The sequence below is a fragment of the Schistocerca piceifrons genome, chromosome 6 (genome assembly GCF_021461385.2).
Source record: "Schistocerca piceifrons isolate TAMUIC-IGC-003096 chromosome 6, iqSchPice1.1, whole genome shotgun sequence".
NCBI lineage: Eukaryota > Metazoa > Arthropoda > Insecta > Orthoptera > Acrididae > Schistocerca > Schistocerca piceifrons.
In genome coordinates this window covers 135497204-135525107 of record NC_060143.1, presented here as the reverse complement: position 1 = coordinate 135525107, position 27904 = coordinate 135497204, and the positions used below count along the sequence as shown (strand labels likewise).

General features: G+C 44.0%; 1 pseudogene; it reads left to right on the top strand.

Moving 5' to 3' along the window:
• The first annotated feature begins 2284 nt into the window (after positions 1 to 2284).
• Positions 2285 to 27904, top strand: part of LOC124803192 — a 66700-nt pseudogene continuing 41080 nt past the window's right edge.

Here is a 27904-nt window from a genome sequence, read left to right as displayed (position 1 = left end):
TTTGTGTTTGTTTACATCAGGTTTATTCTTACGATGAACGGATTATAGTGTCACCTCGTTGCGGCCATATTGTAGCTGAAGTTGATCCAAGTATGATGGTCTTTGGCCGACGCTCTTTGACAGCTGCGATACTAAGGCCTCCGTACACGATCAAACTTATTAGCCAGATTTGCTCTTACCCATCCACGGATTTGTCAAACTAGACCGTTCCACAAGTTTGTCAATTTAATCTCGCTTTTGAAGTAGACGCAATTCTCATGATGACAGTGGCGACAGGTAAGGCATTTCTAACGTTGATTCTGGCACTGTGTTTAGAAAATAAGAAAAAGAAAATAAAACGCTGGTCCAGTGAATGGTTTAAAACGAGAAACATATGTACGCATGGAAATGTATTATAGGAAGTGCAACACTGGAAAACCGACGACCACACCAACTATTCTCCGAGTGGACGGTGAAACTTTTAATAAGTTGTCTAGAGTTACTTCCCCCACAGTGAAACAGAAGACACAAGTATGCGAAAACTTATTCTTTTGTATTTGTTTTTCTAACGATGCATTGAAATACCACACGCAGAAACGTATTGTCTACATCGTTCGTGGAACAACCGGAGAACGATTTTTATTTTATTGCATTCACGCTAGTATTTTGTGTGTAGGATATTGATTTTCTTCTTAATCTTATCCTGCGTGATATATAGCTGACAGAGGTGTGACACCACAACCATTATGGTAACTGTCAGTGCTATTTTCATGTTTTTATTCATGATCGTGAATTCCATAGTGGTAGAAACTCACGATACAATGAAATAAATTGTAATAAAGCACTTTTTTTGAAACATATGCGGCGAAGCATCGACTCAAAGAACATCCGCTACTTTGTCAAAATTTTCCGCCAGTCAAAGTATCTCTCAAAGATGTCAAACAGCGTCGTACCCGGTGAAACAATTGGCAAACATAGCGAAGTTTGACAAATTGCCTGATCGTGTACACGCCCGTCACACACGAAAATGAACTGCTGTGTTAGCAGACTGGCAGTTGATCTACGATAGTCCACGAAATAAATAAACCCCGAATTGAAATTTATTAGACTTGTGTTCTGTAACATGGCCCACAGTTCCCTGGCAAAATTTTTTCAAAATATTACATTGTTTCATTGAATGGAAGTGTGTTTTGGACATCTTTCTTATCTATTTCGTAAATACTTCCTGAAGTTGTCAATTCCTCTTTCATTTATTAATCTTTCAGCTCAACTGCAAATATCTACACAATGGTTTTGAAATCTCGAAATGCCCTTAGAAATGTTATCAAATGCAACACTGCTGATTTCCGTAATTATTATTGTACTTTGTAGAGGAAGGGAGTTGGATTATATTATGAAATGACAAGGACTTAAGTACAGCTGTAGAGTAGGTATGCCCTAAACATTTAAATTAAAATGTCTTCTTGACGTTACCTCTTTCCGCTTAGAAGTTAAACATTAATAATGCATCTGGTCTCATAAATGACTCAAAATCAGCAGAAGGAACCCTCTGTGTCCTGACTATCGTTACGAACTTTCAGTGAATCTCTACTTCTGCAGAACAAGGTTAAAAATGCTAATCAGTGAAAAATGTTCTACACTTCTATTTCTTCTTCATTTATTTCTGTTATTACTGGGGTGGGAAATTGTGGGAAAAGGAGGTGACGACCGATGGCTACCTGGTTCCAAAATGTACAGACGAAAATGAGATGATTTGTTGCAGAAGAGCATGCATAAGGCAGAAATACTTGGAGAAACGTCTTGAACAGATCGTGATTGACTAGATATGTAATATTCATTGTAATAAATTCCGAGTGCACTGCTATGTTGGAGACAAACCTCTGTATGCAGGACAGTGTCAATCAATGAATAAAAACTCCTTTCACTTTCCAGAGTGATTTGTGGTACTCGAAGAACTGTAAATTCTAACGTAAAATTCTTACTCTACGTGGGTGCAGCGAACCACGCTTAATATCTAGACAAACGAGTGTTAGCCAGACAACCATACTGTCATACGTCGCATGCAATCCATCAGATTGGATGGGATATCTGTGATCGATCGCTGCGATCAGAGAGGTATGCGTACAGATTGCGCGATCTGTCGACGAATCGCCTCGATCCGTCACTCGTGTGCGAGGCCTCACGAAACTATCCTCGCACCAAGGCCTGAGGAGTGGGGTGGGGTGCGTTATCTGGGGGAAGAGTGGGGGTGAAGCGCGTGAGGGGACTGGCCAAGCGCTCAGAGCTGCAATGGTTTGTGTGTGTTGTGTGTGCTTGTCTGCTGAGACGTCACGCGTAAAGAAGGCAGTTCTGTGAACAACAGCTGTGCTATGTGGACCCACGATTGCAAGGAGGAGTGGTAAGTTTATGGCAACCAGCTGCGCGTACGGCATTAGCTGTTATTGTTGTTGATGTTGCGGTGGTCTTCAGTCCGAAGACTGATTTGACACAGCTCTCGCATGCTAGTCTGTTAAGTGTAAACCTGTTCATGTTTGCATAACTGCTGCAACCTACATCCATTTGAACCTGCTAACTGTATTAAAGTATTGGTCTTCCTCTACGGCACGTTAAGAGTTCGTTTGAGACTATTATATCGTAAAAACCGACATAACTGCATTCAGAGAATATTAAAACTAAGCTGAAGTGGGAAGTCCAGTATTTTGAGTGGAAACAAACAATAATTCAATATGTGCGAGTATTTTAGGGTAGGCGTAATCTCCACTGTCAGCTGAAAATAACAAATAACAAGCACAACCAGTTGATACATGTTCCAAGCACTGTATGCCATTTACATTAAATTAAGAATTATCTTTATCGACACCTTACGGCGTTCAATGGCAAAAAAAGATGAAAAATAAACTGTTTTACTACAATACTTTATATCAGTGTTGGTAAATAGTGATTTAAAACATTCTGGTGGCCGCAAACAGGTTGTCCAATCTTACTTACGTTACAACTTCTCCTCATACAGGGTGGACAAGAACATGGTAGGGGTAGGAGGAGGGGTTTTAGTGACTAAGCTGCTGCTGTGTTATGCTGCGGTGGTTGTATTCCACTACGCTTGGAAGCAGGAAATAAGAGCATTCGCTGTAAAAAAAATATCCAAATTGAGGAAATATGTAAGTGTAACATTAAATTTCGATTTACTTTTTTACCATTGTTTTCGTTGACATTGTTTACATATACTGTGAAACCATCAATACAAAACCATTGCTGTAGCTCACACTTACTCATGTACTGTACTCCTTAGAATAAATATTCATTCATGCCGTCTGTACATGAGCAAAAATTAAAAATTTGTGGGCTTTCATTGTTAATAACATTACACCTTGCAGCAATACATGCGGACAATCTTACTATAGCGCTGTTTCTGCAGTGCAGAGTATTATCGTAATAAATTACAGTATGGTGCTTTTAGTGATTTAATAACTAAGCTTCACTCAGTAAACATTACCGAAAATTGTTTGAAGAACGTCACGGTTTACAACCTGAAGCTGCTGATTAAATTTATTTATTGAGCTATTAGTTTCGGTTCGCAAATCGTCATCAGGTTTATCACACTAGGCGACATAAAATCAACGGCGTTAATAATAAAATCCATGAATGTGGTACTGTTGTCAAATAGTAATATAAATAAACTATTTTACTGGATTTTATTATTGATGCCATTGACTTTATATCGCCCATTGTGATGATGGAAATGTTTTATGAACCTGATGAGGTCCGTGGAGCGGAATTGGTTGTTCAATAAAAATATTAACCGCAGCTCTTGGCGCTAAATCGTGATCTATTTCAAATGTTTACGGGCTGTGTGACACTGCCTTCTTAAAATACACGCTCATCGTTTTTAAGCAAATGATTGTTACACTCTCGACTGTTTATTAACTGATAATTCATAATACACTAAAGCACCAAAGAAACTGGTATAGGCATGCGTATTCAAATACAGAGATATGTAAAAGGCATAATACGGCGCTGCGGTCGGCAATGCCTATACAAGACAACAAGTGTCTGTCGCAGCTGTTGATCGATTACAGCTGCTACAATGGCAAGTTATCAAGATTTAAGTGAGTCTGAACATGGTCTTGTAGTCGGCCCACGAGCGATGGGACACAGCATCTCTGAGGAAGCGATGAAGTGGGTGAGTTTCCGTACGACCATTTCAAGGGTGTACTGTGAATATCATGAATTCGGTATACTGTCAATATCATGAATCCGGTAAGACATCAAATCTCCGACATTGCAGCGACCGGAAAAAGATCCTGCAAGAACGGAACCAACGACGACTGAAGAGAATTGTTCAACCCTTCCGCAAATTGCTGCAGATTTCAATACTGGGCCATCAATAACTGTCAGCATGCGAACCATTCAACGAAACGTCATAGATGCGAGCTTTCGGAGCCGAAGGCCCACTCGAGTACCCTTGATGATTGCGCAACACAAAGCTTTACGCCTCGCTTGGGCCCGTCAACACCGAGATTGGACTGTTGATGACTGGAAACATGTTGCCTGGTCGGACGAGTCTCGTTTCAGATTGTGTCGAGCTGATGGACGTGTACGGGTATGGAGAGAACCTTATGAATCCATGGACTCTGTATGTCAGGAGGGGGCTGTTCAAGTTGGTAGAGGCTCTGTAATGGTGCGGAGCGTGTGCAGTTGGAGTGATGTGGGACCACTGATACGTCTAGATACAACTCCGATCGGTGGCACGTATGTAAGCATCCTCTCTGATCATCTGCATTCATTCATTTACATTGTGCATTCCGACGGACTTGGGCAATTCCATCAGGGCAAGGTGACGCCCCAAACGACCAGAATTGCTAGAGTGGCTCCAGGAACATTCTTCTGAGTTCAAACACTTCTTCTGGCAACCAAACTCCCCAGACATAAGCCGGCCGATGTGGCCGTGCGGTTCTACGCGCTGCAGTCTGGAACCGCGAGACCACTACGATCGCAGGTTCGAATCCTGCCTCGGGCATGGATGTGTGTGATGTCCTTAGGTTAGTTAGGTTTAACTAGTTCTAAGTTCTACGGGACTAATGACCTCAGAAGTTGAGTCCCATAGTGCTCAGAGCCATTTGAACCATTTGAACTAGACATAAACATTATTGAGCATATCTGGGATGTCTTGTAACGTGCTGTTCAGAAGAGATCTCCACCCCGTCGTAATCTTACGGATTTATGGACATCCCTCCACGATTCGTGGTATCAGTTCCCTCCAGCACTACTTCAGACATTAGTCGAGTCCATGCCACGTCGTGTTGCGGCACTTCTGCGTGCTCGCGGGGACCCTACACGATGTTGGGTAGGTGTACCAGTTTGTTTGGCTTCCCAGAGTAGATCGCTGTCAATTCTCAAAACCATGTTATCTAAAACTTTCTATCTTTTACGTATTGTGTGTTGGCTTTCGTCTTGGGATCTTTGGCCGACGTTTGTATAACAATTCGCCAGCATCAGTGCTGGCGTTGTCAAAAGATTCGCCCACCAGTACTGGTATAGTGATTCTTTGAATATTCCAACCGCTGGTGTTGGCGAAACCTCAGAAAAAAATCACTTAATGTTGGCCATTCCGAGTCGAAATCCAACAGGCAGTAGATCAACAAGTGGTCACGAGGGCCTAAATAGTACAGCCTAGCTTTGAATTTTGAATTGAAATTATTATATGCAACTACTTTAGTTTAGTAACTGCGCAGTCTAGAGTAACAGGTATTAGCTGTGTCAAGTTAGTTAAAATGCACACACTTGTGTGAGCTCGTTGCTGATAACCTGTCGTTTTTGCCTGTATGCTAGTAACTCTACAATGGAGCAAGAGGCACATTCAGAAGGAAAGTGTACTAGATTTTTATATTTTTTTTAGAAAAAATTTATTTGAAAAAATTACGGTTTTTGTTGATACACTTGTTGACTATTTTTTTCACATAATCGCCATCCCGTTCAGTTCATGTGGTGACCCGTGACACAAGCTTACTTATGCCCTCCTCGAAGAACTCTCCCGCCAGCTCATTCTCCCACTTCTTTTTCTGTACCAGCTCAACGGTTGAAAATTTAATTTCACTCTTGAGTACCTTCAGGGAGGTGACAAGTTGAAGGCGCCAAGTCAGGTGAATACAGGAGGGGATTCAAAACAATCCAATCAAATGAGACCAAGAGCGCTTTGGTGGCTAAGGCTGAATAAGGGCGAGTGTTGTCTTGCATTAGGCACACTCGTCAGCATTCTCCTCCTTTTCTTTTGAATACTCCTTTTGAGACTTTTTGTCTCACAATATCGCTACACATCGATGATCTCCTCGTGGAGCAGAAATTCGACCGAAATTATGCCTTTTCGGTCCAAAACACTGAGGCTATGATTTTTTTTTTGCCAGAAATTGATTTGAATTTTTTGGCAGATGGAGGATTGGTGTGATTTCCACCGTGACGACTGTCTTTTCGTCTCAGGCATGCAATGAGGCACGTAGGTTTCATCTCCAGCCACAACAGAGATCAGAAAATGCTCCCTTCCAATTCAAGTTGCTCAAGAAACTCGCGGGAGCTATAGATACGATTTTTATTGTGCAGTTCAGTCATCCGTTTTGGGATCCACCTTGCACACAGTTTCCGGTATCCCAGCGTTTCTGTGAGTGTCTCATACAAGAGAGTTCTAGAGGTTTCTGGAAACATTGCAGAAATCTCATCCATTGTTAACTGGCACTCTTCACGAACAATGTACCATCATCAGTCAAAGTGAAGGGTGCTCCCACTCCTTTGTTCGTCATGAACATTTGTTCTGCCTACACTAAACTTCGTACCCCACTTACACACACTGGTTCTGTTCATAGCGCCTTCGCCCTAAACCGTCCTGATTTGCGAAAAAAATTCGGTAGGTCTGATCTCTTCCGCGAGTAAAAAGCGTATCACAGCTCGTGGATTGCACTTCACGGGATTTCTTACCTACACTTTCACGCAACTGGACACTTCAATGTGAGTTTCCGTACTATGATGTTCCCACGGTGCTCGCTCTGGTCAGGGGGATCTCCGCCTACCAGTCTTGCCAACCCTAAAAAAAGCCGTTTTGGTCACAGTACACATACTTTTTGAACATGCCTCATATTTCCGACCCTTCGGCATTTCGTAAATGTTACTCAATTCGTTCCAATACTCTAACAACTGGAGCCCTGCCAGACGCGACAGGTATGCCTATGCCCAGCACACCACAACACTTTTATAAAAAATCTTTTTGAAACTACGTCGTCTCGTCCACACATGACGACTCGTTTTTTGTGGCACCTTTCGAGACCAAATCCTACAGACGGAACAACACTGGATTTCTTTGCCCGCCTTGACGTCCATTTCTGTAGAGCAAAACATGTAAAGTTTCCGCATAGTTAGTGTTGCCTAGTAGTACATTTATTCATATCGTCATTGGGATATTTACTGTGTGGACTACGTGTCTTCTTCTCTAGAGTACATATCCGGATCCCATTCCATCAATTGAAGAATAAATTCAAGAATGAAAGAAGTTAAAAGACACTAATATGAAATCGCAACAATTGTATCACTTCATTTATATCGATAACACACGATGAAAACCCCTGAAGAAATGTACGAAGTGATTTTTAGTGTCAACTGGACAAACGTATCAACGTTAACAGTTAAACCAATTCAAGAATTAACTGAAGAATGTCTATGGATAACGATACTAAAGTGTTAACATTATTATTATTATTATTATTATTATTATTATTATTATTATAAAACAATCCAAAATGCTACTTTTTACGGGTTCTATCATTTATATCCTGGTTTATTTAGTTTACTTTTATAAAACTTCTGAAGGCCCGATTTTTTCCTTCCAGTATAATGAAATGATCCTTACATAAAACTGAGTCGGTCCACATAAAAAAAATGTTGCCAATTTTACTCATTTTCATTGACAACTCACTCTTGACCAAAAATTTGATTGTGGCAAAATTGTTTTCTCAAAAAAGCACCTAAATGTTGCCAAGACAGTTTCCCTGTACAGTCAGTTCCACAAGAAAGTGTACGCCATAATTTTAAATGTAACGTCTGCAGCAACATCTCTGGTAGTGGTCTCGAATCTGTACTCAATGCGGGTTTGCACAGTGTGTAGATAAACAGTGCGAGAGCTGAATATTTTATTTCGTCGTTTGCAGTTTAAAATGAGTGCAAAAAAGAGTGCTGAAAAAATGTGCAATATTTATCAAAAAATTCCTTCTGAGTTCCGTTAAGAAGCTCTTTGGTTAACCGTCTCTGTATAGCGTGGAAACAAGACAATAGGGTGTCCACAATGGGTTGGCCTGCAGTGTTTCCGGATGCAAACCCGACCGAATGCTTGGTCGCACTTTAAGATGAAGCTTAAAGGAAAGCCAACATATACTTTAAAGCAGCTGTCATGTAAAATCAGGAAGATATGAAGATCGTTACCCAGATAATATGAAGAAAATTTCATGAAAAGCATGCCAAAAAGGTGCCAAGCTATAATCGATAATGGCGGCCAGTGGATTAATTATTAGATAATTGTGAAATTAGTAATAACATGCATTTTCATGTAAACACATATTTATAATAGTGTCTTTTATTTCATACAGATAACGGCGTGCATTTTCTTGTGGAACTGGCCGTTATCTCCTATGGATTCCGATTTCCCCGTACTGACGCAGTCATAGAAAATTCTCTACATGTACAGACAATTTTGCTTCTAGATGGCGTTTTAAGCCGAAACATGTACTAAACTTTAATCTAGACCGAAAATACAACTACGAAAACCGCATCGAATTTAGGGCTGTAGTTTTTGCGTGATTCGCGTTCAAACACAAGGATAGGTAGACAAACAACCAAAAATTCTAAAAATAATTGTTCTGGCTTCTATTGCTGTTGTAAAAGACCCCTCATGTTAAGTTTTCTTAAATATCTCTTATATGCAGTCATCGGCCAGTTACAATTCTGTTATACGTATAGATAACAGCACATCGTCATGCCAGCCTGCAGAGACATTTTTAGGCGTAATAGTCGGCGTAACAATTTAGACTACTTTGAACTGGGGTTTGGCTGTACCTAATCATATATTCAAGTTAGTTACCACTATCGCTTTGTCGAGTCAAGTTAGTGTTCGAATCAGACTTTCCGATGAGGGGTGGTGGAAACTTAAGACTCAGTATTAGTTCTTTTGGATAATATGGTTTGGAGATTTGACAGCGATCTGTTATGAATCATTAGTTAATAAAACAGGGAATATCGCAATAATCATTTATTAAAAAATGATGACTGGTTCCGCCTTTATGTTGGCCATTTTTAGACCTAACGTACCATATGGGAGCAGGCGGTGGTGCACGGAACAGTTGCGTTTACGACTGTGATTTCACGCAACTCTTCCGTGCAGTGCCGGCTGTGGCCATATGGTGCGCTGGATCTGATGATGCTCAGCATAAAGCCCGAAACTGGTCAGTATTTGTGTTTTGTTTGCAGCTGTAGTCGTAGTAACAGCAATACCGGTGTGTTACTGTCATAAGGCGGTTGTGGTGGCGGTAGTGGTATTAGTGGGAATGGTACTGGTAGCGGTACTAGAACAAAAAAAATGGTTCAAATGGCTCTGAGAACTATGAGACTTAACATCTTTGGTCATCAGTCCCCTAGAACGTAGAACTACTTAAACCTAACTAACCTAAGGACATCACACACATCCATACCCGAGGCAGGATTCGAACCTGCGACCGTAGCAGTCGCGCGGTTCCGCACTGAAGCGCCTAGAACCGCACGTCCACGGCGGCCGGTGGTAGTAGAACAACAACTACTACTACTAGTAGTAGTAGTAGTAGTAGTAGTCTTACCATTGAGACTGATACATAGGAACAATGAAGAAGTAACTAACTACACTCCTGGAAATGGAAAAAAGAACACATTGACACCGGTGTGTCAGACCCACCATACTTGCTCCGGACACTGCGAGAGGGCTGTACAAGCAATGATCACACGCACGGCACAGCGGACACACCAGGAACCGGGGTGTTGGCCGTCGAATGGCGCTAGCTGCGCAGCATTTGTGCACCGCCGCCGTCAGTGTCAGCCAGTTTGCCGTGGCATACGGAGCTCCATCGCAGTCTTTAACACTGGTAGCATGCCGCGACAGCGTGGACGTGAACCGTATGTGCAGTTGACGGACTTTGAGCGAGGGCGTATAGTGGGCATGCGGGAGGCCGGGTGGACGTACCGCCGAATTGCTCAACACGTGGGGCGTGAGGTCTCCACAGTACATCGATGTTGTCGCCAGTGGTCGGCGGAAGGTGCACGTGGCCGTCGACCTGGGACCGGACCGCAGCGACGCACGGATGCACGCCAAGACCGTAGGATCCTACGCAGTGCCGTAGGGGACCGCACCGCCACTTCCCAGCAAATTAGGACACTGTTGCTCCTGGGGTATCGGCGAGGACCATTCGCAACCGTCTCCATGAAGCTGGGCTACGGTCCCGCACACCGTTAGGCCGTCTTCCGCTCACGCCCCAACATCGAGCAGCCCGCCTCCAGTGGTGTCGCGACAGGCGTGAATGGAGGGACGAATGGAGACGTGTCGTCTTCAGCGATGAGAGTCGCTTCTGCCTTGGTGCCAATGATGGTCGTATGCGTGTTTGGCGCCGTGCAGGTGAGCGCCACAATCAGGACTGCATACGACCGAGGCACACAGGGCCAACACCCGGCATCATGGTGTGGGGAGCGATCTCCTACACTGGCCGTACACCACTGGTGATCGTCGAGGGGACACTGAATAGTGCACAGTACATCCAAACCGTCATCGAACCCATCGTTCTACCATTCCTAGACCGGCAAGGGAACTTGCTGTTCCAACAGGACAATGCACGTGCGCATGTATCCCGTGCCACCCAACGTGCTCTAGAAGGTGTAAGTCAACTACCCTGGCCAGCAAGATCTCCGGATCTGTCCCCCATTGAGCATGTTTGGGACTGGATGAAGCGTCGTCTCACGCGGTCTGCACGTCCAGCACGAACGCTGGTCCAACTGAGGCGCCAGGTGGAAATGGCATGGCAAGCCGTTCCACAGGACTACATCCAGCATCTCTACGATCGTCTCCATGGGAGAATAGCAGCCTGCATTGCTGCGATAGGTGGATATACACTGTACTAGTGCCGACATTGTGCATGCTCTGTTGCCTGTGTCTATGTGCCTGTGGTTCTGTCAGTGTGATCATGTGATGTATCTGACCCGAGGAATGTGTCAATAAAGTTTCCCCTTCCTGGGACAATGAATTCACGGTGTTCTTATTTCAATTTCCAGGAGTGTATTTTACTAGTTGTAAATATGAAGTACAATCTTACCAAATTTACATAAACATTTTGCGTTGATGTGACGAAATTTCTGTGCGCAGTGTCTTTTGCAGAAGGCGTTCAGCTCTTATCCAGTCTGCTGCCAGTCTTCGGCAGGAAAACTATTTTAAAAAATGGTTCAAATGACTCTGAGCACTATGGGACTTAACTTCGGAGGTCATCAGTTCCCTAGAACTTGGAACTACTTAAACCTAACTAACCTAAGGACATCACACACATCCATGCCCGAGGCAGGATTCGAACCTGCGACCGTAGCGGTCGCGCGGTTCCAGACTGTAGCGCCTAGAACCGCTAGGCCACCCCGGCCGGCCAAAACTATTTAATCACGATCTATTAATTATCACTAACATAAGAAAATCCAGTGTTTTTGTTTGCATTTGATTCCGGAGTGAAGTGGAGAGTATTATTCATTGCACTACACACCCTTTCAAACTCTGCGGATCACAATGGTATTATTTGTAACAGTTGCATCGGTTTCCATAAATTTTCGCCAGAAAAATCTTTTCCTTTCACTTCCTTGGACTTGAAAATTTTATATGGTTATTACAGTAATAGAGCTGTAGCTGTTCGAAGGCACTATTTCCACGGTATTTAACAATGACTCGGTTTTGTCACCACCAAACTGCCAAACATTAACTTGTTTTCTTCCTGTGACTACCACATTCTATTTAAAACATCACACTCGTCCAAGAATAAGCTGTGAAAAATCTTCTAGTTCTGTGTCCACGACACCTTCAAGGAAATGCTTCTTGAAATTTATGAACAATTCAATTACTCCGTCTGAAGATTCAAATACAGCATGTCCCTGAATGTTCTTCGTAGCTGAATATTTGACTTCAGCGACTTCATCAAGAAAGTTCAAAGAAGAGCAGCATGTCTTGTATTATCGAGAAATAGGGGCGAGAGTGTCACTGACATGAAACAGGATTTAGGGTGAACATCATTAAAACAAAGGCGTTTTCCGCTGCGGCGGTATCTTCTCACGCAATTTCAATCACCAACTTTCAATCAGAGTTCGCACGGGAAGATAGAGGTTTTCGTTTTTTCGCGCGCTGTTCTAGATTGGAACAATAGAGAATTATTGTAAAGGTGGTTCGATGAACCCTCAGCCAGGCACTTAAGTGTGATTTACAGAGTATCCATGTAGATGTAGATCAAGTACACCAGGCATTTCTTTCTTTGTAGCTAATGCACCAATACATAATTTTATTTACGAAATAGAATTACACATCAGATCTTCTAGAGTGCAGATACATGGAAAGTGATTTTATCGTTTCCAGAATATCTCTAAAACTTCTTGACAAAATTACATGAATTCATTTTGTGGAGGAATCCTCGAAATGTTGCCCTGTTTGGATAAGAGAACTGTAACTTAACATTACAACTGTCACGGCTTTGCATGAGGATGGTATCCAGCAAATATCAAATATTCTTCCCATTTTTTAAAAAATTTCGGGTCTGTATGGCATTGGCGATTACTGTCAATTCACGTCGGGTTTCTGGGCTGCCAGAAAAGCAGAATATAAGGAGTCCATGAAAGACTTGAATTGTAGTAGAACAGTTCGTGTATCTATTATATCATGAACTGCAAGCTACGGTTTATGCTCCAAACAATAATTACAATATTAGATTACATTTATCACGAATGTGTGTAGCTGCTGCTCTATAAATTCCTTGTAGATTTGTATCCCCGTCTGAAGTAAACGCTGTCACAAAAAGTGTCTTCATAAATTCCATTACTGACGAAACAAGATTCAATGTTATCGGCAATTGAATCGCCTGTTAATGAATTTAACTCTACAATATCACAAAATAGATGTATGGTGTGCCACAGTAGACATAATGCACTTACTCTAACTATTTTCACCAACACATGTCATTTCAAGTGCTGCAGTTTTTAACTCAGAAGCTGTAATATTACCACTACTTGAAGCTGAAGCAAGAGACTCGGACTGGAATACATCAATGTCATTACTTCCTGTAACTTTATGCTTTCTTTTCACATATTTATCCGTGTTGACCAACAACAGAACACTCACTGTTGCAAGAAACTGAACTGAACACTCAAAGCTACAATCGCCATTACTGGCACAGAACTGCTGGAACTGTGACTGAACGCCAATCCAGCTAATGAACTTGAGAACTGTTTATTTTTTAGCTTACTAGCTTTTTAGCTTATTAGCGATCTAAGCCACCTTTGCTTACTCCAGTTCGCACTCGTACCATGTACAGATTGCATTGAAAGTATTTCGTATCTTCTAATAATACTTACAGCTGAAAGAAAAATACTTCCCAGTCATGGAAGGAATTCTTCTTTGACAAGCCTGGATCATTATTTAATGGACAATGGGTGCCCCTCCCTCCTCAATTCGATGACTAAATTAGGGTCTCTCTCTCTCTCTCTCTCTCTCTCTCTCTCTCTCTCTCTCTCTCTCTCTGTGTGTGTGTGTGTGTGTGTGTGTGTGTGTGTGTGTGTGAGTGAGTGACTGAGTGAGCTAAAAACCCTTGAGATTTTATAGGGTTCCAGGAGAAAAGTAAACTGCCAACGGAAACCTATGTCCGAAGCCGTCATCTGCCGAGGTAATAGCACCGCGTTCGTAGAAGACCCAACTGCCGCCTGGTTTTCCATTCGACCATTTCCGCTAACCACGAGGAGTAATGCTAAGACTAGTCAAAACGTCGGGTTTCCACCAATGGAAAGAAATGATAAAAACTCCAATAAAGATTTCTAACACCCCTCCTCTTCAACCTTAGCAGCCTGTCAGAATTAGATAACATCCATGTCTACAGGTATATAAGACGCAAAGTTTTCTCATTCAGCAGTAAACAAAAATACCCTGAAGAAGGTTGCATGCAATAGGAACTGAAACGTCGATAGTTTCATATACACACATCAAAAAAGGTTTGCATCACCTCGATTCAGAGAGTTCCGGAACCTGTACATAAAATTGGAATAGAGATCAACATAAACATCATTTCCGCCCTTTTTATTGCTCATAAAAATCACATATTGCATGTTGTACCACCACACAGCGAGACCTTCAGAGGTGGTGGTCCAGACTGCTGTACACACTGGTACCTCTAATACCCAGTAGCACGTCCTCTTGCATTGATGCATGCCTGTATTCGTCGTGACATACTATCCACAAGTCCATCAAGGCACGGTTGGTCCAGATTGTCCCACTCCTCAACGGCGATTCGACGTAGATCCCTCAGCACGTCGCCCACAAACAGCCCTTTTCAATCTATCCCAGGCATGTTCGATAGGGTTCATGTCTGGAGAACATGCTGGCCACTCTAGTCGAGCGATGTCGTTATCCTGAAAGAAGTCATTCACAAGATTTGAACGATGGGAGCGCGAATTGTCGTCCATGAAGACGAATGCTTCGCCAATATGCTGCTGATATGGTTGCACCTTCGCTCGCAGGATGACATTCACGTATCGTCAGGCCGTTACGGCGTCTTCCATGACCACCAGCGGCGTACGTCGGTCCCACGTTATGCCACCCCAAAACAGCAGGGAACCTCCACCTTGCTGCACTCGCTGGACAGTGTGTCTAAGGGGTGCAACCTGACCGGGTTGCCTCCAAACACGTCTCCGACGATTGTCTGGTTGAAGGCATATGCGACACTCATCGGTGAAGAGAACGTGATGCCAATCCTGAGAGGTCCATTCGGCATGTTGTTGGGCTCGTCTGTACCGCGCTGCATGGTGTCGTAGTTGCAAAGATGGACCTCGCCATGGACGTCGGGAGTGAAGCTGCGCATCATGCAGCCAATTGCGCACAGTTTGAGTCTTAACACGACGTCGTGTGGCTGCACGAAAAGCATTATTCAACATGGTGGCGTTGTTGTCAGGGTTCCTCCGACTCATAATCCGTAGGTAGCGGTCATCCACTGCAGTAGTAGCCCTTCGGCGGCCTGAGCGAGGCATGTCATCGACAGTTCCTGTCTCTCTGTATCTCCTCGATGTCCGAACAACATCGCTTTGGTTCACTCTGAGACGCCTGGACACTTCCCTTGTTGAGAGCCCTTCCTGGCACAAAGTAGCAATGTGGACGCAATCGAACCACGGTACTGACCGTCTAGGCATGATTGAACTACAGGCAACACGAGCCGTGTACCTCCTTTCTGGTGGAGTGACTGGAACTCATCGGTTGTCGGAGCCCTCCTTCTAATAGATGCTGCTCATGCATGGTTGTTTACATCTTTGGGCGGGTTTAGTGACATCTCTGAACAGTCAAAGGGACTGTGTCTGTGATACAATATCCGCAGTCAACGTCTATCTTCATGAGCTCTGGGAACCGGGGTGAAGAAAAACTTTTTTATGTTTGTATATTGACAGTGCAGTCACAAACCCAGAAAAATTTTATTGAGTATTATTTCACTTCAGTTCAAAAGTTGGTACTCGTACGTAGCAGCACTTACTCCTCGTGGGGCACCATCTGAGACTCACCGCGCACCATCTGCTTCTCAGACACGAAAAACAGGTGTTTGAGGGAGATCTTAGGACCGCTTAGGTGGACACGTGTCAAGATTTACATCAAGAATTGCGCATCGCGACTTCCTGAGAACCAGGAAGTCCCGTCATACAGTGGTAGCACTTCTGCAAGAATTACGCACCAAAAAGTAGAGGCACTCAGTTTGTTATTGTCTACAGGATTCTAGTAGCGGCCAAACGAGAGGACCATGAATTTCATAAATGTGACACACCTACTTCTCCAACCAGAACTATGGAACATAAAAAGCCCTATACAGAAAGATCGCAATCTTAAATGGGACAATCTCACTGATATCATTGTATTAGAAGACTACCAAAGTTTTTGTATGCTTCATCAAGTGTTTCCATGTTCGTGGACAGCAACTTACCAACAACGAGTTTCGTTAATTACCGTTTTCATACAGGCCTGGATTACTTCTCATACTACTATGTTATACATTGAAGAGCCAAAGAAACTGGTACATCTGCCTCATATCGTTTGGGGCCCCTGATAGCATGCAGAAGTGCCGCAACACGACGGCCATAGGCTCGACTAATGTCTGAAGTAGGGCTGTCCGTAAATCCGTAAGAGTACAAGCGGGTGGAGTTCTCTTCTGAAAAGCACGTTGGAAGGAATCACAGATATGCTCAGTAATGTTCAGCTTGAGAGTTTGGTGGCCAGCGGAAGTATGTAAACTCCTCGAAGAGTGTTCCTGGGGGCCACTCTTTAGCAGTACTGGAAGTGTGGGGTGTCTCATTTTTCTGCTGGAATTGCCCAAGTCCGTTGGAGTACACAATGGACGTGAATAGACGCAGGTGATCATACAGGATGCTTACGTACGTATCACCTGTCAAGAATCGTATCTAGACGTATCAGGGGTTCCGACTGCACACGCCCCACACCATTATAAAGCCTCCATCAGCTTCAACAGTCCCTTGCTGACATGTAGGATCCATGGATTCATGAGGCAGTCTCCATATCCGTCCTCGTCCATCTGCTCGATACAATTTGAAACAGGACTCGTCCGACCAGGCAACATGTTTCCATTTATCAACAGTCCAATATCGGTGTCGACGGGTCCAGGCGAGGCGTAAAGCTCTGTGTAATGCAGTCATCAAGGGTACACGAGTGGGCCTTCAGCTCCGAAAGCCCATATCGATGATGTTTCGTTGAATGATTCGAACGCTGACACCTGTTGACGGCCCAGTATTGAAATCTGCAGCAGTTTGCGGAAGGGTTGAACGATTCTCTTCAGTCGTCGTTGGTTCCGTTCTTGCAGGATCTTTTTCCTGCCGCTGCGATGTCGAAGATGTCTTACCGGATTCATGATATTCACAGTACACTCGTGAAATGGTCGAACGGGAAAATCTCCACTTCATCGCTACCTCGAAGATGCTGTGTCCCATCGCTCGTGCGCCGACTATAAGACCAAGTTCAGACTCACTTAAATCTTGATAACCTGCCATTGTAGCAGCAGCAATCGATCTAACAACAGCGCCAGACACTTGTTGTCCTGTATAGGCATTTCCGACCGCAGCGCCATATTATGCCTTTTTACATATCTCTGTATTTGTATACGCATGCCTGTACCAGTTTCTGTGGCGCTTCAGTGTAAACTAGGGTCGTAGATGTCTCATATTTATGAAATTCAATTTCTCTCGCTGTACTGGCGAACCACAATAAAACATTAACATAAATTTTGTATTGTCGTTCCAAATTCATCTTTAAGAATTCCTTGACTTCTTCCACCACAGCGCTATCAACTTCTGTTACGAAGAGGCATATCGATGATAAATTTTCGCATATTTAAAAAATGCAACGCCCGAAAGACAACAGAACAGCGGCCAGCACAAATAAGTTTTCTAGAAATTATTCATAGTACAAAGAAGACGCCACAGGAAGGGCGTTGGTTTGGGCGTTGGCCGGAAATGTTACGTAGACTCACGGGGTATCAAGCGAACTCACGTGTTGAGCCCGAGGGGGGCAGTGCGTTGGCGGTGACCATATATGGTCCTACTTGGGCCACGCAGTGTAGTGTCCGGTAGTACCTACACAGAAGGGGCAGCGTGGCCCATTGCAGAGTATAAAAGTGGAGCAGGCATACTTCGTGAGAGAGTTCAGTACAGACAGCGTATGTGTAAGTCAGGCCTGGGGCTTGGACTTGTAGTATCTGTCCTGTCTCTGCTCACGTATCTCCCTCCATGGGATTTTGCAATTGGTAGTAGTGTACTTTCATTCAGTCTTTATCCAATACTGGCTCACATGTGCAATGAAAGATTGTAGTTATTCAAGTCTTGTCTTTGTTCGATGATTTCCCGACCGAGTTCCATATCTCAAACTTCCATTTAGCCGCCTCCACGTTAGCTTACCGGACGGACCGTCTCCAGTCTCCAGTGACACTGAGCGTCTAGACTGCTCGCTGGACGCTACAAGATGCACTCCATACGTACATCAAACTCCTGTACGAATCAAGAAACCAAAAACAGAAGCGTGGTTGCCTGTATTGATCTAACCAATTCTCCAATCAGTTGCTTTTACGATGTATTCAAAATCGTGTTTCGATATTCTCGTGAAATTATGCGGAACATACGTTCATCATTCGGTATCAGTTAACGAGTTAAAAGTTTCGAAGGCAGCTCGCATACTTAAAAAAGACAGAGAGAGAAAAACACGCATCACAGTCTAATATATTAGACTGTGCACGCATCCTGAGAGGCCATTTTTTTCCTAGTTAACGTTTCCCCTTGTGGAATGTAAAAGCAGAACAACCACACTCACTTCCGCTAGCTCACTTTCGTTCATTTCACAGCTATACTGTGGACCGTGTGAATGGTTTCAGTCCAGCAATGTTGCCGCACATGTGACTGCAGTTCGTGAGGCTGACAGTATTACCAGGCAATACTGCCGGGCCATACTGTCCGCGATATACAATTTCTATCGCCCATGTAAATGCACGTTAAAACAGCTGTTGAACAACAGCGGGTCACCCCTTCCCAAGGAACCGCATACAACCTTTCTCGGAAAATGCCTGTTTGAAAAGTATTCTACAGTGCTTCTGAATTTTACCCAGCCGTAGTCCACAATTTTAGCCCCAGCGATGTTTAATGTTGACTATTAAGGTTATCTGAAATCTGTTGCTTGTCTTGCTTGCTTATGAGAAATAATTTGCTATCATTCTAATTCCCTTAAACATCTTAGTCACGGGTGCTCCATCTGCCTTACGTTCACTGATTAACTAGGTAGAAAGTACATATCAGTTTATCACCGTGGGACAAACCTTAACATTACTATATAGAATCGGTTCCCCAAGTGTGTAAGATAAATTTCGTATTTAGTGGGACACACGAATCCGTACCCTTGTCACCTCCTATAATCATGCGACTTTCCCTGTTTATAACAAATCAGTTAAAACCTTTGTCTCATACCGTAGCTTAATTACGAATTTTACATGGTGCATTGTCCAGCATTGAAATGTTAGAAAAAGAAAAAGCTTACCTAACGATTCAGTCACTAGAAACAGTCTGACCATATTTAGTTCGCAGAATCTCGCTATAATTATGAACCAGACTCACCAGAAGATAATCCGTAGATTAACTTTAAAAGCTCGTAAAGTCATATTAATGTATTGTTTTCACTGTTGCTTTTTACGTTATTATTTTTTATTCCTGTTCGCCATAACTACTACGATTACTGTCTTGCACTTTTGCACACTAATGACTTTATTGTATATACGGATCTTCCTCTCGGCCCAAACTCGCATACCCTCGACTACCACGCTCTGTGTTACGGCAGTCCTACCTGACATTGAACATCCCTAAACGGTTCACTCCTCTCCGGCCGAACGGCAACGAAGAGAGGCGAAGAGTTGCGAGTCGAACAGTCGGGCGGCGATTGCGCATCTGGAACGTAGCAGCAACAGCGTAGCATACGGAATGCTGGCGGGGAAATGTGTTCATGAATTTCGTCACTGTATTCTAAACAATACGAACCTAAACTGGAAAACACTTAATAATAATGTTTATAGCTCTCATTATACTGTTCCAGTCTGTTTTAGCACAACATTATTCTGACTGTGTTGTGATCTGAGGAAACATCAATTGCTTCGTCCCAATCTTGGGACAAATACATTACTATTTTATGCCCCCCCCCCCATTAATTTAACGAACGGAATGTGCTGGATTTTTTTCTTTTTCTTTGAAAACGGGCCCCGTTGCGGAACGATTTTTCTCTTCTGACATATTTCCGTTGTCAGATATAGCACTTAACAGTTGTCTCCTATATCTGCCATCCCATATGTATCATTTTGAGGTTATGTGCCCGCCCCCGTTAGCTGAGTGGTCAGCGTGGCGGAATGCCACGCCAAGGGGCCCGGGTTCGATTCCCGACTTGGGCAGGAGATTTTCTCCGCTCATCATCATTTCATCCCCATCTCCGACGCGCAAGTCGCCCAATGTGGCGTCGCATGCAATAAGTACTTGCCCTCTGCGGCCGAACTTCCCCGAGTGGAGGACTCACGACCCATAATGCCATACGCTCATTTCCATTTTGAGATTATGGTGACTGATTCCGTGCAATATGAACAATGTAAACAGCAAAAATGGGATCCTATTATTCCATGCAGGAAATGGCAGACATGGTATTCTGCCATGGTAATATGAAAACATCAAGCTACTACAATATATAGTCCGCAGCTCGTGGTCGTGCGGTAGCGTTCTCGCTTCCCTCGCCCGGGTTCCCGGGTTCAATTCCCGGCGGGGTCAGGGGTTTTCTCTGCCTCGTGATGACTTGGTGTTGTGTGCTGTCCTTAGGTTAGTTAGGTTTAAGTAGTTCTAAGTTCTAGGGGACTGATGACCATAGATATTAAGTCCCATAGTGCTCAGAGCCATCTGAACCATTACTATAATATATAACAAAGAAATTAAGTGGTAAATCGAAATAAACGGAGATCTTACAACACACAACAAAAAAAAGATATGATATAATATGTTGATGATGTGATGTCTAATATAGAAGAATAGTAATTAAGGGAGGGATAAAATTTTGATGAAACCAACTGGGACGATGCTACGTGGAGCACAACCATCGAGTTCACAGCGAGAGCATAAAGAATGTCAACACTCGGAAGAGCCAAAATACGAAGAAGCTGGGAGCTTATTGCCACATAATGTGCGAGAGAGAACGTCAGAAACACCTGACTCAACACTTAGACAATACTGCAGAGAGGATACAATGTTCTTCTATAATGGGGTTCAAATGGCTCTGAGCACTATGGGACTTAACATCTATGGTCATCAGTCCCCTAGAACTTAGAACTACTTAAACCTAACTAACCTAACGACATCACACAACACCCAGTCATCACGAGGCAGAGAAAATCGCTGACCCCGCCCGGAATCGAACCCGGGAACCCGGGCGTAGAAAGCGAGAACGCTATCGCACGACCACGAGCTGCGGCCTATAATGGGGTACATCTAGTAACTGCACCTAGGGATTATGCAAGAATGCCTTTCACACTGGTAACTTTGCACAAAGGAACACTCTGAAATTAAACATTAGGCCAGCTTATAGGCCGGGAAAATGAGAGCACATTCGGTGACCAGTATCACCAGTACAGGGACATCACATCATCCACTGCTGTAAAACCCTTGCCTTCCTCCCACTCACTCTCAGAATCTGGCCATTCCATCATTCATAGTAACGGAAGGCCAGCTCTACTAGTTGAAAGACGATCTGGTGAAACCGACGAAATCTTACTAACTGTCGCCAGCTTGGAGACTACTGGTCGGTTGTTTGATTTGGGGGAGAGGACCAAACAGCGAGGTCATCGGTCCCATCGGATTAGGAAAGGATGGGGAAGGAAGTCAGCCGTGCCCTTTCAAAGAAACCACTCCGGCATTTGCCTGAAGCGATCTAGGGAAATCGTGAAAAACCTACATCAGGACGCCTGGACGCGGGTTTGGACCGTTATCCTCCAGAATGCGAGTCCAGTGTGCTAAGCACTGCACCACCTCGCTCGATGGAGTGTATTGCTACGAGTTTGCGCCCATCTGGCTATGGAGGAAACTTCAACTCTGTGAGCAGTCGGGTTGTTCTCCTTGTCGTGTTGCTTCTTCCGCCTACGCCATCACGACAACTGACAACAGCAGCAGTGCAAGCAGATTTATGGCGCCAAGCTACACTCTGCCCTCAGCTCCGACAGATGTCTAGAGCCACGCCCCACTCTTAGAGACGCATCGGCCGCTGTAATCCTACGACGACGCCGCAGCACTGACCTGACACAACTCCGGCGCGGCGGCCGCGCCAGCACATTCCTCACCGTGCACTGACGCGCTACCCTGCGCCTCCGTTTAACGCGGGCCCAGCACGGCCACCGCTAGGTTGGTTCAAATGGCTCTGAGCACTATGGAACTTAACTCCTAAGGTCATCAGTCCCCTAGAACTTAGAACTACTTAAACCTAACTAACCTAAGGACATCACACACATCCATGCCCGAGGCAGGATTCGTACCTGCGGCCGTAGCAGTCGCGCGGTTCCAGACTGTAGCGCCTAGAACCGCACAGCCACTCCGGCCGGCCCACCGCTAGGCCTCACTGAAAAGAAAAGAGTGATTGTAAAACTCTCGAAAGTAAATGACTGTTAGCTGAATACTGTCGAGTACCACAGGACCACACCGCCTCACCTGCGCTCGACTGTCCTACACCCACGTAGGAGGACGCATCTGGCGGGCTCCTCTAAATAGTTAAAGTTTAAATACAGAATTTCTTACTATGTGGTTTAGACAATAAATTAAATATCGTAGTGAGTACTGAATGTACTGAGATACTCTGTATTTCACCTGTAATCTGTTATATGTTCCTCCCTTAATTTCTCATATAATCATTCATGTTAAAAAATCTTCGCAAGTTTCTAATTTAATTTCTTTGGAGATTGTAGGTTCTTTGTCTCGTACCTCTTCGAAAGAGCATCACCAGCAAGTGCACATATAAAAAGAAACCTAGGACACAAACAGTTCGCGCAGTGGACGACGGCGGTTCAGATCCCTCCCTGTGGTTTCCCTAAAATGCTGCAGGTAAATGTCAGAATGGTTAACTTGTAGAGGCCTCTGTTTGTTTCCTTCCCATTTGTCCCCAGTCCGAGCTTGTTTTCCGTCCCTAGCGGTCTCGTCATCGACAGGACTCTCAAACCGTAATCTGTCTTCCACTCTCCGTAGCCGAGTAAAACAAAAACTCGTGAAATGTAGGCAAAAAGTTAGTTGTATTGCGCAATAATAAAATACAAATTTAGAAGAGTTTTTTGTAAGCGTGTATCATCCGCTGAAAAAACCTTCGCCTTCCAAAGGGGAATTTTACAGGCAGCCGAGTGAACGCATATCATTAGCGTAAAACCTGGGATTATGCGGGCTATATGACATCGAATTCGTTCACATGGGAATCCGCCAAGCAGAAGCACCTGCCACTGATCCCGCATGCTATTTTCCCATGCTTCTCTTTTGCGACTGCGCCGCCTCTTCATTTCATTCACTTGTCACACTCTCAACGGAAGCGATGTATCTTTGTTCGCATCAAGAGCTCATCTACATGATTACTAAGCGATTTACACGTAAGTGCCTGGAAGAGGGTTCATCGAACCACCTTCAGACAATTTCTCTACCGTTCCATTCTCGAATGGCACGCAGGATAAACGAAAGCTTAGATCTTTCCGTGAGAGCTCTGCTTTCTTCTGTTTGAATATGATGATCATATGGAGTTAAAAAATTTTTTCGTACTAGGAGGAGAAAGCACATGCAATGCAACATCTTAATGCAGTGCAAGCTACAAGGGTGGCCTGTTTGATCCAGGAAGGATGGACTTTCGGTTGTGTTTCTGCAGATGCCATAGTTTGTGGGCACGCTACAAGAAGACAGCCCGCATCTCGTGGTCGTGCGGTAGCGTTCTCGCTTCCCACGCCCGGGTTCCCGGGTTCGATTCCCGGCGGGGTCGGGGATTTTCTCTGCCTCGTGATGGTTGGGTGTTGTGTGATGTCCTTAGGTTAGTTAGGTTTAAGTAGTTCTAAGTTCTAGGGGACTGATGACCATAGATGTTAAGTCCCATAGTGCTCAGAGCCATTTGAACCATTTTTGAACAAGAAGACAGGTCAGAACACAAGGCGAGTTGAACAAGGTCGCCGACGCAATACAACCACATATGAAGACCGATATCTGTCCATCTCTGCGTTGCAGGGTCATACGGACACCACCAGGGCACTGCAACACAATGTCAGAAGAGCCACTGGAGCCGCTGTGTCCGATCCGAGTGTGATGACCTTACGACCCAGACGTCCTGTTCAGTTACTCCGCTTGACACATCTTGCAGCTTGCCTTCATTTCTGCCGTTCCCATATCAAATGGCAACTTCGTCACTGGCGAAACGTGTTATTCACAGACGAGTCCAGATATCCTCTGACGCAGGGTGATAATCCTGTTCGTGGTGAGCGGTAAGTGCCAAGTATTGGCCAATAAACGCACAGATGTCCGAGGTCTGTTAAGTTGTGGGGAGGTTTCAGTGTTGACAGCCGTTGTCCATGGTCGCCTTATTGCCAGGCACTACATAGAACAGATACTGTTGGACCATGTGCTGGCTGTTGCTTACGGTGGTGGTCCTGAGTTGCTTGCAGTGACAGGGGCTTTCGAGCCAACGTCCCAAAGATGTTCGGGCTGACATGCGGTTCCTCTTCGTCGAAATGTCTTGGCTCACACTCGTCTAGGGTTTGAACCGCACGTGTCGCATTACACACCCTAAATTAGATACTTATGACCATTTGTTAAATTGTCTGGCTGATGGCAAGTTTGCGAAATACAAAGTTAATATAAGATATAATAACATTAATAATAATATCGGGAACTAAATTAACGACCCATAAATGATGTAGGCCACACAATCGCGATTTTGTTAGAATAATGTTTATTCAGAAAGCAAAGTAATAGCGAAAGTAGTCGTATTTAGAGTTACTGTTACACTGGAGCACATATCCATTTGACAGAGTTCGATCATTCACAATCTCGTCGCGAATTACAAGTCCACTTCTCCACTTTGTTAACTATGCGAAAAGTTGGTTCACACCAGGCGCGCGGCTGCTCACCGCTCAGAGACTAACAAGGGAACCTCCCCATCGCATCCCCTTCAGATTTAGTTATAAGTTGGCACATTGGATAGGCCTTGAAAAACTGAACACAGATCAATCGAGAAAACAGGAAGAAGTTATGTGGAACTATGGTAAAAATAAGCAAAATATACAAACTGAGTAGTCCATGTGCAAGATAGGCAACATCAAGGATAATGTCAGCACAGGAGCGCCGTGGTCACGTGGTTAGCGTGAGCGGCTGCGGAACGAAAGGTCCTTGGTTGAAATCTTTTCTCGAGTTAAAATTTTTATTTTCAGACAATTATTTTGCGAAGCTGCACAGGTACACAGAGCAGTATTGTTAACGTGATCGTGTATCAATTATCAAAGTTCAGGCACTCACACATAATCAACTTCGCTCTCCAAAATTCAAGGACATGTTCAGATTTGCTTGGACATATGTAGGATTTGACGGTCTACACAGGTAAAAATTTGAAAACGTTAAAAACATATGTTTTGACAGAGCACAGGGAAAACTGTGCGACTGTGAAACTGTTGCATTAATTTGTTGCGGTTTATGTGACAAACTCTTATGTTTTCATCACTTTTTTGGGAGTGATTATCACATCCACAAGAAAATCTAAATCGGGCAAGGTAGAAGAATCTTTACAGCCATTCGCCAAGTGTACAAGTTAGGTGGGTCGACAACATATTCCTGTCATGTGACGCACATGCCGTCACCAGTGTCGTATAGAATATATCAGACGCATTTTCCTGTGGAGGAATCGGTTGACCTATGACCTTGCGATCAAATGTTTTCGGTTCTCATTGGAGAGGCACGTCCTTTCGTCTACTAATGGCACGGTTTTGCGATGCAGTCGCAAAACACAGACACTAAACTTATTGCAGTGAACAGAGACGTCAATGTACGAACGGACAGATCATAACTATGCGAAAATAAAGAATGTAAACTTTTCTCTCGAGGGAAGAGTTGAACCAAGGACCTCTCGTTCCGCAGCTGCTCACGCTAACCACGGGACCACGGCGCTCCTGTGCTCACATTATCCTTGATGTTGCCTATCTTCCGCATGGACTAAGTTTGTATATTTTGCTTATTTTTTCATAGTTCCGCACAACTTCTTCCTGTTTTGTCGATTGATCTGTGTTCAGTTTTTCAAGGCCTATCCACTGTGCCAACTTATAACTAAATCTGAGGGGGGTGCGATGGGGAGATTCCCTTGTAAGCACCGCGATACCACACAACGCGAAATTTTCTAAGTCGTTTCACTTCCTAGCTCCCTAAAGAGCGACTGTCCGCTTTCGCGTCTCAATCCGAACTGTACCCTTTGGTGTTTCCATCGGAACTATTCACTTTGGTGTCTGCACCAGCACTCTCTCTGTGCCCTATCGGACCGCGTTTCCCGCGCGCCGAACATCTTCGCTCAACTGACTAGCGCAGTTCCCTTTCCTGAAGCCGTCCATCAGATTGGCTACAGCTTATTCTACATTATTTTACATTTTAACATATTTAAATAATCAAAGCTTGGCCACTTTCACGTTATAAATAAAGTAACAATAATATCCATTACATAATAAACGTTAAATTCTTTTACATAAAACCAATAAAATTTCCTTCTTAACTTTGAATGTCACGGCCAATAGCTTGCACCAATGTGCTTTCTGGTAAATAAATATAGAACAAAAGTAACTATCATGCACTAAACTTTACAACAAATATTCTATTACCTAATGATTCAATAAGGTGTCATGCTGTCATCATTCAATGTGTTTTGTGTGGAGAAAATGATGATCTGATATTTAACTGAAAATACTGATAATTTAAATTTACTATATCTTTTAAACAAATAAAGTTACAGAGTTGATATTTACAACGTTTGTCATTTTAATTATGCGCTTCTATATGAAATGTCGATCGTTAAGATCGACCAAAGCGTTCAGATTTTAGCATTCAGGTCTTTGTTACAAAACTTGTTAATTTCACTTTAACAGTAAATCCTAAACTATTATAGATATGATCAGTATTGAAGTTTTATTGGGATCACTGTGGCTTGATTCCCCGCATTACTACAGAATTAAATAGTTTTCATAAATGTTTCCCTTTATGGACGATCTTAGGTCCGCCAGATTTAATACTGCTACGTCTCCTTGGTCACAAGGCATCTACTGGGTTTCATGTGACGTAGGTTCTCGTCCGTCTCACTCGCACACTAAAGCGCTTAGGACTTAGTAGACAATAGGCGCCTGTGAGTTTCCCCATCTCGTGGTGGATCTGCGCCCTTTGTGGCGCATAGTCCTGGACATTAGGTTTCGTTTCACAATTCCTGTAGGCTGACTCTTTCGGCAATATATTTAAATGAGAGCGCAGTGCTCGTTAACTTACAGGCTATGCGGCAGGCATCAGCACGGACGTCTTGCGAAGCCTGGACATGAGGTAATGGAGTGGCCGAAAGTCAGTCCCGACCTAAACCCCATTATGCACATGTGGTACATGCTTGACAGATGTGTTCGTGGTTGTCCTGTACCCCAAGACTGCAAGAACTGTCGTGGACTCTCTTGAAAGAATGGGAACGGAAACCACAGGGTGATCTCCGTAGACTTACACGGACCGTGGCACGGACTTATCGGGCAGTGACAAACGCTCACGGAGGTGATATACGTTACTGAAGCTCTCAAAGTCCAAGGAAAAGTACCCAGAATGACGGGACGAATTATTATGTCCACTTCGTATTCGGTACCCGCCCGGCATTTCAGTTCTTTTTATGTAACTACAGAGGATGTAATGATTGCCGACCGTGGTGACCGAGCGGTTCTAGGCGCTTCAGTCCGGAACCGCGCGACTGCTACGGTCGCAGGTTCGAATCCTGCCTCGGGCATTGAGTGAGTGGTGTCCTTAGGTTAGTTAGATTTAAGTAGTTCTAAGTTCTAGGGGACTGATGACCTCAGATGTTAAG